This window comes from Schistocerca americana, chromosome 4 (assembly GCF_021461395.2).
Source record: "Schistocerca americana isolate TAMUIC-IGC-003095 chromosome 4, iqSchAmer2.1, whole genome shotgun sequence".
In the NCBI taxonomy this organism is placed as follows: Eukaryota; Metazoa; Arthropoda; class Insecta; order Orthoptera; family Acrididae; genus Schistocerca; species Schistocerca americana.
The window spans coordinates 287,004,331-287,017,573 of record NC_060122.1 but is presented as its reverse complement, the minus strand read 5'-3'; positions in this window follow the sequence as shown (position 1 = coordinate 287,017,573).

Below are 13,243 nucleotides of genomic sequence, written 5' to 3'. Positions count from 1 at the left end.
CTCGTCTGTTGACTGACAGACCGCCGACAGTTGAAGAGGGTCGTAATGCGTAATAGACAGACATCTATCCAGACCATCACATAGGAATTCCAAACTGCATCAGGATCCACTGCAAGTACTATGAAAGTTAGGCGGGAGGCTGCTCATAAGCGGGTAAATGCCAAATGACTCGTCGCTTGGTGAAAGGAGCATAAACATTCGACAATTGAAGTGTGGAAAAACATTGTGCAGAGTGACGAATCACGGTACATAATGTGGCAGTCCGATGACAGGGTGAGGGTATGGCGACTGTCCGGTGAACGACATCTGCCAGCGTATGTAGGGCCAACAGTAAAATTCGAAGGCGGTGGTGTTATGGTGTGGTCGTGTTTTTTATGGAGGGAGGTTGCACTCCTTGTTGTTTTGCGTGGCACTATCACAGCACAGGCCTACATTGATGTTTTAAGCACCTTCTTGCTTTCCACTGTTGAAGAGCTATTCGGGGATGGCGATTCCATCTTTCAACACGATCGAGCACCTGTTCATAATGCACAGCCTGTGGCGGAGTGGTTACACGATAATAACATCCCTGTAATGGACTGGCCTGCACAGAGTCCTATAGAACATCTTTCGGATGTTTTGGAACGGCAGAACTCACCGGCCGACATCGATACCTCTCCTCAGTGCAGCACTCCGTGAAGGATGGGCTACTATTCCCCAAGAAACCTAGCACCTGATTGAAAATATACCTGCAAGAGTGGTAGCTGTCATCAAGGCTAAGTGTGGGCCAACACCTTATTGAATTCCGGCACTACCGATGGAAGGCGCCACGAACTTATAAGTCATTTTCAGCCAGGTGTCCGGATACTTTTGATCACATAGTGTACGATGATCACGGTCAATACCGTCACACTATGACTGATATTGAAGAATTCTTTGGAGAAGGAATCAGTATCAAATGCTGATGAAACCATACTGAGGTTCTCCAAGTTTTAAATACATTTTCGTTTAAAAAAAGCGTCTCTTACTGCAGTATGCCGGCTTTATGGCCGAGCGGTTCTAGGCGCTAGAGTCTGGAACCGCGCGACCGCTACGGTCGCAGTTTCGAATCCTGCCTCGGGCGTGGATGTGTGTGATGTCCTTAGGTTAGTTAGGTTTAAGTAGTTCTAAGTTCTAGGGGACTGATGGCCATAGATGTTAAGTCCCATAGTGCTCAGAGCCATTTGAACCATTTTTTTTAACACTATTAATCCAATCTCGAACAGCGCACGGTCAAAACGAGCACCTATATCTTTCCGTACGAGCTCTGATTTCCCTTACTTTATTATGATGATCGTTTCTTCCTATTTAGATCGGAGTCAACAATTTTCGAATTCGGAGGAGAAAGTTGGTGATTGAAATTTCCTTAGAAGATTGCGCCGCAACGAAAAACGCCTTTGGTTTAGTGGTGTCCACCCCAAATCCTGTATAATGTCAGTGACACTCTCTCCCATATTTCACGATAATACAAAACGTACTGCTCTTCTTTGAGCTTTCCCTATGTACTCCGTTAATCCTTTCTGGTAAGGATCCCAGACCGCGCAACAGTAATGCAAAAGAGGACTGACAAGCGTAGTGTTGGCAATCTTTTTTGGTAGATCTGTTACATCCTCTAAATGTCCCGCCAGTAAATCGCTGTCTTTGGTTAGCCTTCCCCGCAACATTTTCTACTTGTCCTTCCAATTTAAATTGTTCATAATTGTAATTCATAGGTATTCAGCTGAATTTGTGGTCTTTAGATTAGACTGATTTATCGTGTATCCGAAGTTTAATGGATTCCTTTTAGCACTCATGTGGATGGCCTCACACTTGTCATTATTTAGGGTCAATTCCCAATATTCACACCATTCAGATGTCTTTTCTAAATAGTTTTGATATATATATATATATATATATATATATATATATATATATATATATATATATATATAATGACTTTTGAAAAGTATTACGGTGAATACATTGTTTGTTCTCTATCAAAATCTTTCATTTGCTAACTATGCCTATCAGTAGTTAGTGCCTTCAGTAGTTAGAATCTTTTATTTAGCTGGCACTAGTGGCGCTCGCTGTATTGCAGTAGTTCGAGTAACGAAGATTTTTGTGAGTTTAGCGATTCATGTAAGGTATGGATTATTGTTAGACAGGGCCATTCTTTTGTGGGGATTATTGAAAGTCAGATTGCGTTGCGCTAAAAAATATTGTGTGTCAGTTTAGTGTTGATCAGAATAAGTAAAGAGAGTAATGTCTGAGTACGTTCAGTTTTGCTCAGCTGTTTGAAAATCAAATAACGTAGAGGTTTATCAAACAGTAATTCATTAATTTTTCTAAGGGGTCGTTTCATGTGTTTCACAAGACCGATGTTTTCTAAATCCGTGTTGACTGTGTGTCAATAGGCCGTTCTTTTCGAGGTGTGTCCACCTTTGGCCTTCATTCGGCTTGAACTCTGCTGGGAACACTTTCAATGAGGTGTCTGAATATCTACGTAGGAATGGTAGCCCATTCTCTCTCAAGAGCCTAAACCAAAGAAGTTAGTGATGTTGGACCCTGTTCCAACTCATCCCAAGGACGTTCCGTTGGGTGCAGGACGGGACTATAGATAGTTCAGTTCATTTCAGCAGTGTTACTGTCCACAAAGCATTGTTTCACAGCTGTTGCTCTATGACAGGTAGCATCGTCATAAAAATGCAAATAATCGTGTCCGACCTGTTTCTCTACTGTACACGGTACACAATGTCCCACTCGATAGCTGAGTGGTCAACGCGGCACTGTGCTCTAGCTATGGGGCCCGGGTTCGATTCCCTGCTGGTCCGGAGATTTTCTCCGCTTGAGAACTGGATATTGTGTTGTCTTCATCATCTTTTCGTTCTTATCGACACCCAGGTCGACGCAGTGGCGTCACCTAAAAAAGACCTGCACCAGGCGACTTGTCTACTCGACGGGAGGCCTTCGCCACACGACATTTCATTTCATTTCAGTACAGAATGCTGTAACTTGTGTTCAAAATCTTCCGCATTTAGCAATTTCTTAAGAACAGATTAATCGCAGTTGGCACTGAGGCAGTTAAACAGTATTTCTCTTGCGCTCCATACGTGAATGGAACCGGAAGAAGTCCTAATTAATGGCGTAATAGAAAGTATCCTTTGCCATGCAGTTCACAGTGGTTTGTGGAGTATGGATGTATATGTAGTAGATGTAGATAAGAGACAACAAACATGATGTGACGATCAACGTTCTTCGTAGTTGCTATATTACTATCTCGAACAACAAAGTAAATTTTCATTTAAAAATTTATTCACCATATGTCATTATAGATTGTAGTCACATACGCACTATTAGCTCTCATTAGTCAAACGCGGAACTTATCTATCTCTTAGACATCCTTGGAATCAATTACAATCGTTTGACCTGGGTCCCTCGCTCGTAACGTTCATACAACGGTCCGTCTGCACTTGTGTCCACCACTCCGACGTCGTTTAAGTAGTTATTAATATCCCATTTTGATATCAGCTTGTTATTCGAAAGCAACTATCTAGACATTGTATCAACGTCGTTGAAGTTAATTGCATGAATCAGGAGGAAATTACGAAAGCGAATAACGTAGAAAATATGAATAACTGAGAGCTTACACATCCCTCAAGGCTAGCTGCTATAGGGAACTTCAACTGTGGACGCGTATTTCACATATAATTTTCTTGTCATCAAGCCGATGGCGTCATTTTGTAAAACACCGCTGAATTTTTAGCCCCAATCATACATTTATGCTGAATGTTCAAGAAAAAGCAAGCGTTGTCACTTTCGGAAATCTCTCGCGTATTCACACTAATAACACACATAATTTTTAGCTATTCACTGCATCTTAATGAATCTGCGGTCAATATTAATAGTAACTTCCAACTTTTTGCAGATGGCGAAGTTATCTATAATGGAGTAGCGTCTGAAAAAAGGTGCACAGGTATACAGTCAGATCTTGATAAGACTTAGAAGTGACGCAAAGAATGGCAACTTGCTTTAAATGTTCAAAATTATAAAATTATGCACATCACACATTGAAAAATTGTACTGGCCTATGACTACGATATCAACGAGCCGCAATTTGAGCCGGACAACGTATAAAAATACCTGGGTGTCAAATCGAACGATATGCGTCTGCTCAGCGTCTTCACTCAAGCCATTAAAAAATACTATACTATAACAAAATATTCAGCTACATTAGTAGTAATAAAAGGGTCAGCCCTTTTCCGTAATACTCACCAGGATATAAGATTTTTTTATTCTTCTTTAATCTGCGTTCTAAAAACGGCGACTTACTAGTGCGTAGAAAAATTCCCGGCTTGGCAGTATAATGTTTTAAAAGATAATGATGCTAATTTTCGTCTTCCTCTGTGAGACTGAAGTCAGTGAGTAAAAGTATATGCCGTGGCAGAGACTTAAATTACCCGCATTTCCTCTCTTGTGTAGCTAGGATACATTGCCAGACCAGAGACATAGTTTACTTTCTCATAAAATACTGTGTTTAAAATACTATTTGAGACGCTAACTACACGCGTTTCGATTCCCACGCAACACCGGCCACAGAGGTTGTGTCGTAAGTGAAAGACGCTGTCCGTGTTTTTCATTTCTCATCTGAAAGGTACACTATGTTTGCACCGATGTGAATAGCAGCTATCTAATGGTTACGTTTGATGTAGAGCTGATTCAGTTCTGGTTAAGCTAAATGACAGCTCATCTTTTAATCTGATGATCTGTTTCAAAACTTTGGTTCAAGGACCGGGGGAAAAGGGGGTGGGGGGGGGTGGGGAGGGGTGAGCAAAACAGAATCTAGTGATATAGAGACATAGTCTGACAACAGTACTTAATATACACCTACTAGATACAAAATAGGACACTATGAGCAGAATTAGTCGACTCATGCACATCTAGTGAAAATAGTTAATTGGCGTTGCTCAAGTTACGGGAAAGCAAAATATTCTTTCGTCTTCCAGTTTACACAGCTATTGTTCATCGTGACAATGAGACAAGGAATTGGAAAAAGGCTATCGTCACCCGTTCACTTCCTCCAAAGCGAGCAAATGAAAGTGTTTCACGAACTGTCCTGTCGTCATCTTGTTCAGAAACCGGTGCCGTCCTCGTCTTTTGATAATGGAAGTGTGACATTACCACATTACCGTAATTAATATCCCGAAGAGAAACGAATAAGTCATAAATGAGAGAGTGCGACCCAAATGTAGGGTCAGCAGACATGAAAGCTTTCTCTCGCAAACAGGAGTCAAGCGTTGCAAAGGTTAATCTCGGTGAACCTGCTATGAGCTTGTCACCTCATTTTCCACAGTCTGTTGAGGACGGTGTGTAGGTATTATTTACTGCATTATCCTTTCGCAAACCCAAAGCCGTGCCAAATAATAGAAGGTTTTGTCAGTACAGTGCTGCAGCGGTTCAAAGATTTGTCTACATTTGCATATTTACTCTGCAATCTCTGTATAACGCACCGCGGAGGGTATATCGGGCCAATATTATCGAGTGTTTCCTATTCCATTGGAGTATTAAAGGAGAGAAAAATAATTTCCCATATGCCTCTGCCGGTCCCTTATCCCTCTTGTCTTAACCTCGTTGTCAACACGCAAGATAATCGATGGTGGTACAGAACAGTCGCACAGTGACCCTCCAATACAGGTTCTCTAAATTTATCCAGCATGGTTCCGCGAGCACTACGTCGTACACTGAAGCATCAGAGACACTGGTATAGGCATAGCGCCGTATTCTACCTGTATACAGATCTCCGTATTTGAAGATTTAAGTGAGTTTTAACGTGGTGTTATAGTCGGCGCATGAGCTATGGGACACAGCATCTTCGAGGTAGCGATAAAGTGGGAATTTTCCCGTTCGACCATTTCACGAGTGTACATCAAATCTCCGACATCGCTGCGGCCGCAAAAAGATCTTGCAACAACGGGACCAACGACGACTGAAGAGAAATGTTCAACGTGATTGAAGTGCAACCCTTCCACAAATTTCTGCAAATTTCAATGATGGGCCATCAACAAGTGTCAGAGTGCGAACCATTCAATGAAACGTCATCGATATGGGCTTTCGGAGCGGAAGGCCCACTCATGTACCCTTGATGACTGCACGACACAAAGCTCTACCCCTGGCCTGGGCCCGCCAACACCGACATTGGACGGTCAATGACTGGAAACAAGTTGTCTGGTCGGAGGAGACTCATTTCAAATTGTATCGAGCGGATGGACTTGTGCGGGTACGGAGCCAACCTCACGCATCCATGGACCCTGCGTGTCAGTAGGGGACTGTTAAAGCTGATGAAGGCTCTGTAATGGTGTGAGGCGTGTGCAGTTGGAGTGATATGGGACGCCTGATACACGTTTGTAAGAATCCTGTCTGATCACTTGCATCCATTCATGTCCATTGTGCATTCCGACAAAATTGGGCAATTCCAGCAGGACAATGCGACATCCCACACGTCCAAAATTGCTACAGAGTGGCTCGAGGAACACTCTTCTGAGTTTAAACACTTCGCTGGCCACCAGACTCCCCAGACATTAACATTATTGAGCATTCTCGGATGCCTTGCAAGGGGCTGTTCAGAAGAGATCTCCACCCCTCGTACACTTACGGATTTATGGACAACCCTGCAGCACTACTTTGGGCATTAGTTGAGTTTATGCCGCACCGTGCTGTGGCAGCTCTGCGTGCTAGCGGGGGCCCTACAGGATATTAGGCAGGTGTACCAGTTTCTTTGGCTCTTCAGTGCATTTCTTCCAAGGATTCCCGTGTAAGCTGCTCGAAGATTTCTTTTACTCTTCCGTATAGGCTGTTGCAATCGTAACATCGTATATCTAAATACGTTCGATGGTTATTATCATACCTGCTGTTAAACACTCCGAACAGTGGTGTTATACTCTAACATCTCATATACAATTTCGTTTGCAACTGCATTGCATTTTCTCAGGATCCCAACCAATATAACTCTCCCATTCGACTTCGGTAACACTCATTTTATGTGCTGGTTCTATTTTATATGTCCGTCTCCGTAGCTGACTACCATGTGCGTTCGATTCGAGCTTTTGCCAGGGATTTTTCCCTGGTAGAAAGACTGGAAGGGGTTGGACTCAGTCTCGTGAGGCCAGTTGAGGAGCTTCCCGATCCAGCAGTCGTAGTAGTAGCAGTTGTTTTTATAGTAGTATTGTAGTTGTTGTAGTTGTAGCAGCAATTCCAAGGTCAAAAAACCCACAACGACCGAGAGAGCGGTGTGCTGACCACATGTCTTTCCATACCGTATGCAATGACGCCTATGCCAACTGGGGATCGGTCAGGCCAGATTGGCCCGTCTAGGGCCAGAGCACGGGACTTTACGTTACCCATTTCATGTCTCTTGTTAGCACTCCCCATAAATATATGACGTGCTCAAAACGTTCATCACACACTAAATACTACTGTACTCGTTCTCATTCTCATACGCAATATTTGACACTGAACCACATGTAATTGGGAGCTGCCATTCATTACATCAAGGGAATTTTTTTCCGTGTCTTTCTGAAATTCTTAAAGATTGTCCAACGACGATGCTATCCTGTACACTTCCTCTGATGACACAACTGTAATATATCCAGTTTTTGTATTCACCAAATACTTTGGCGCCAAAGAGAAAGGTAGCAGGAAGAAACACTCTACCACAGGAAAGTTTTCGCTGTATTGACGTGGCATGATTGCATGCTGCAGTTAGCAGTGTTCTAAAACACACATTACTTGACAAAATTGTGAGAAACAATTAACAAACTTATATTAAAAACGCTTTAGTTTAATGAGAAGGCTTGGCACTGAAGTACAAGTTCTAAGCCCTGGTCTGACCTAACTCAGCGAATGATAGCTGACTAATTTAATAGAAGTTCAGTCTGGACAGCTGTGGGCGACAGTGTCAAAGTACATGTTGGTACTAGAATACACTTCAACACTCATTTTGACGGCCAAATAGCTGCTGATGGTAGTTCGTTGATAATTGTGGGGAAACCGCTGGATGGTAACTGGCCAAGTGAAGGTGTGCGGTCATTTGAATCTGCAGGGGAGGGAAGATGGTTCAAATGGCTCTGAGCACCATGGGACTTAACTTCTGAGGTCATCAGCCCCCTAGAACTTGTTGTTGCTGTGGTCTTCAGTCCTGAGACTGGTTTGATACAACTCTCCGTGCCACTCTATCCTGTGCAAGTTTCTTCATCTCCCAGTACTTACTGCAACCTACATCCTTTTGAATCTGCTTAGTGTATTCATCTCTTGGTCTCCCTCTACGATTTTTACCCTCCACGCTGCACTCAAATGCTAAATTTGTGATCCTTTGATGCCTCAGAACATGTCCTACCAACCGGTCTCTTCTTCTTGTCATGTTGTGCCACAAACCTCTCTTCTCCCCAATTCTATTCAATACCTCCTCATTAGTTATATGATCTACCCATCTAGTCTTCAGCATTCTTCTGTAGTACCACATTTCGAAAGCTTCTATTCTCTTCTTGTCCAAACTGTTTATCGTCCATGTTTCACTTTCATACATGGCTACACCCCATACAAATACTTTCAGAAACGACTTCCTGACACTTTAATCTATACTTGATGTTAACAAATTTCTCTTCTTCAAAACACTTTCCTTGCCATTGCCAGTCTACATTTTATACCCTCTCTACTTCGACCATCATCAGTTATTTTGCCCCCCAAAGAGCAAACCTAGTTTACTACATTAAGTGTCTCATTTCCTAATCTAATTCCCTCAGCATCACCCGACTTAATTCGACGACATTCCATTATCCTCGTTTTGCTTTTGTTGATGTTCATCTTATATCCTCCTTTCAAGACACTGTCCATTCCGTTCAACTGCTCTTCCAAGTCCATTGCTGTCTCTGACAGAATTACAATGTCATCGGCGAACCTCAAGTTTTTTATTTCTTCTCCATGGATTTTAATACCTACTCCGAATTTTTCTTTTGTTTCCTTTACTGCTTGCTCAATATACAGATTGAATAACATCGGGGACAGGCTACAACCCTGTCTCACTCCGTTCCCAACCACTGCTTCCCTTTCATGCCCCTCGACTCTTATAACTGCCATCTGGTTTCTGTACAAATTGTAAATAGCCTTTCGCTCCCTGTATTTTACCCCTGCCACCTTTAGAATTTGAAAGAGAGTATTCCAGTCAACATTGTCAAAAGCTTTCTCTAAGTCTACAAATGCTAGAAACGTAGGTTTGCCTTCCTTAATCTTTCTTCTATGATAAGTCGTAGAGTCAGTATTGCCTCACGTGTTCCAATATTTCTACGAAATCCAAACTGATCTTCCCCGAGGTCGGCTTCTACTAATTTTTCCATTCGTCTGTAAAGAATTCGCGTTAGTATTTTGCAGCTGTGACTTATTAAACTGATAGTTCGGTAATTTTCACATCTGTCAACACCTGCTTTCTTTGGGATTGGAATTATTACATTCTTCTTGAAGTCTGAGGGTATTTCGCCTGTCTCATACATCTTGCTCACCAGATGGTAGAGTTTTGTCAGGACTGGCTCTCCCAAGGCCGTCAGTAGTTCTAATGGAATGTTGTCTATTCCCGGGGCCTTGTTTCGACTCAGCTCTTTCAGTGCTCTGTCAAACTCTTCACGCAGTATCGTATCTCCCATTTCTTCTTCATCTACATTCTCTTCCATTTCCATAATATTGTCCTCAATTGCATCGCCCTTGTATAGACCCTCTATATACTCCTTCCACCTTTCTGCTTTCCCTTATTTGCTTTGAACTGAGTTTCCATCTGAGCTCTTGATATTCATACAGGTGGTTCTCTTTTCTCCAAGGGTCTCTTTAATTTTCCTGTAGGCAGTATCTATCTTACCCCTAGTGAGATAAGGCTCTACAGCCTTACATTTGTCCTCTAGCCATCCCTGCTAATCCATTTTGCACTTCCTGTCGATCTCATTTTTAAGACGTTTGTATTCCTTTTCACCTGCTTCATTTACTGCATTTTTATATTTTCTCCTTTCATCAATTAAATTCAATATTTCTTCTGTTACCCAAGGATTTCTACTAGGCCTCATCTTTTTACCTGCTTGATCCTCTGCTGCCTTCACTACTTCATCCCTCAAAGCTACCCATTCTTCTTCTACTGTATTTCTTTCCCCCATTTGTGACAATTGTTCCCTTACGCTCTCCCTGAAACTAGGTACAACCTCTGGTTTACTCAGTTTATTCAGGTCCCATCTTCTTAAATTCCCACCTTTTTGCAGTTTCTTCTGCTTTAATCTACAGTTCATAACCAATAGATTGTGGTCAGAGTCCACATCTGCCCCTGTAAATGTCTTACAATTTAAAACCTGATTCCTAAATCTCTGTCTTACAATTATATAATCTATCTGATACCTTCTAGTATCCCCAGGATTCTTCCATGTATGCAACCTTCTTTTATGATTCTTGAACCAAGTGTTAGCTATGATTAAGTTATGCTCTGTGCAAAATTCTACCAGGCGGCTTCATCTTTCATTTCTTACCCCCAATCCATATTCACCTACTGTTTCCTTCTCTCCCTTTTCCTACTCTCGAATTCGTCACCCATGACTATTAAATTTTCGCCTCCCTTCACTGCCGGAATAATTTAAGTTACCTCATCATACATTTCATCATTTTCTTCCTCATCTGCAGAGCAAGTGCGCATCATATATCTTGGCGGCCGAGTTTGGGTTCCTTCTGCGCATCTGACGTCACAAAACACAGTCAGCCAATGAACAGAGAACGACGTTGCCAGATCTCGACAGCAGTGCTGAGCACGGACGAGTGTCTTCAGTTTTAGAAACGTTCAGTCATAAATAAAGTTATAGAACAAAAGCAATGTCTTGATAGCAGTCTTTCTTTTACAGAAAGTTTGGAAAAAGCATTCTTTATACCAATTGCTTCATATTCTATTAATTAATTAAACCAAACAAGCAATAAGACTCCTAATTCAGGCGATAGCAAGGAAATGTGTTTGTTTCAATCTCACGAACTGCTTTTTCGCAATTAAGAACAGCGGTAATTGTTTATTTCCTACTGTACTTCGACGAAGCGTGAGTAATTCGTAGTCATACCAACAGTGTTTATAAGTAGTTGCGTGAGGTGTTAGAGTACTTATGGAGTTACACTGTTCGATGAGCTGAGGTAGCGGAACGGTTAGTGTTGGGCTGCCAAGTGAAAGGTTATGAGCTCAAACCTTGTGCGGTGCTTAATATTTTCTTTATTTAAAAACAATATTGGAGTGCCTTACTTCACGAATTTTATTTGTTTGAATGAAATTTCTAGTGCTTTGCCTCTTCATTAACTTTTTCGCTGCTGCAGACACGTGCTCCCCGCATTCCGCGCTGTGCGCGATTTTGTCATCACTGCACTTCTCGCCAGTGCAGACACATGGTGTTCCCACTGCTTTGACACACTTATCATTCGATTTCACAAAAACTATTTGGCCAAAAAATTTGATTTTTACACGTCTTCTTGCCTGATACCTTCCCCCCATAAATGACTTAGTTTTGTTTTGATGTGCAGCATTAAATGTAGTAAACCATTGCACGAAATTTTGAAGAGTTTGCAGAGGTAAAAGTCCATAGTGTATACTTTCCGTATGGTCGATTTTAGTTGCCACAATGTTGAGAATGAAATGTGGACAAGATACCTAAATTTCATATAATATTTACTGTGTAACAGTATCTCATTTAATTTAAGTACCACATAGGTGTCGTATGTAATACTGAGAAATATTCCGTCTTTCGCGACTGTAATAAAAGTTTTATATACACACGGTGCGTTTGGCTTTATTTTAAAGCACTTCCATCGGTGAAAGGTATGGCACATACTCAATGGTATTCATGTTCTATTTCTTGTTTTTGTTCCACAGTCGCAGTTTTACCAATCGTATTGAAATATATCCCTCTTCTGCAACTGTAATAAGCGACTTATTTAGAGCAGACGCGTTTCTCTCTTTTGAAGCATCATAAGAGGACTGTATTTTGTGTCCTCCATTGCCAAGTCACCTTTCGTAGTTTTGTGCTGCGGTAGCACAATATTCAACGTTTGTGTTGGCTCAACAGTGTTTTAGCAAATAAAGCTGTTTGTGTGTGCCACACACAAAATTATATTTGACATAGCTCGGAGCATTTCACTGACAGACGGTATATTCAAGTCCTAATGTTTTTGTAAGTCCACAGTTTTGTTTAATGTATTTTGTCTACTTCCTTTTGATTGATTGAAGTGCTTTAAAATAAAGCCAAACGTGCCCAGTGTAAGTAAAACTTTTGTTACAGTCGCGAAAGGTGGAATATTTCTCAATATTACATACGACACCTATGTGGTACTTAAATTAAATGAAATATATAGGTATCTTGTCCACATTTCATTCTCAACATTGTGGCAACTAAAATCGACCATACGGAAAGTATACTCTATGGACTTTTACCTCTGCAAACTCTTCAAAATTTCGTGCAAAGGTTTACTATATTTAATGCTGCATAATAACTGCGTTGAACATCGAAACAAAATTAAGTCATTTATGGGGGGAAGGTATCAGTCAAGAAGATAGGTAAAAATATAATTTTTGAGCCAAATAGTTTTTGTGGAATCGAATGATAAAGTGTCAAAGCAGTCGGAACACAATGTGTCTGCACAGGCGAGCAGTGCAGTGACAAAATCGCCCACAGCGCTGAATGCAGGGAGCACGTCTTTGTAGCAGCGAAAGGGTTAATGCGGCCGTGGTGGCTTTACTTCATGAACTGCGCGCTCCCCCCTACACGTAAGCTTGCGAACTATGCTATACTATGGCGCTGCTTCTATGGGCGCGTGCGTAGTGTGCAACTGGCAACGCAGCAATCTCCAGCGTCTGGGCGGGCATGCGCGAGTCGCCAAGATAAAAGAATTGAACTATAGTTGGCATATAAACTTGTACCTAACTAACCTAAGGACATCACACACATCCATGCCCGAGGCAGGATTCGAACCTGCGACCGTAGCGGTCGCGCGGTTCCAGACTGTAGCGCCTAGAACCGCTGTATAAGATATAAAAAGTTGTGATAAGGTGTTTGAGATGATAGACGTGCAGAGTCGGTGTTGTGCTGTATGCGTTGTTCGTATTAATGTCGCCTGCAACTTGTGAAAATTCGCAGCAGTGTCAAGCTAACAGACTAAATCGTTCTTACTTGTTAGCGTCTAATAAAAAAAATATTAC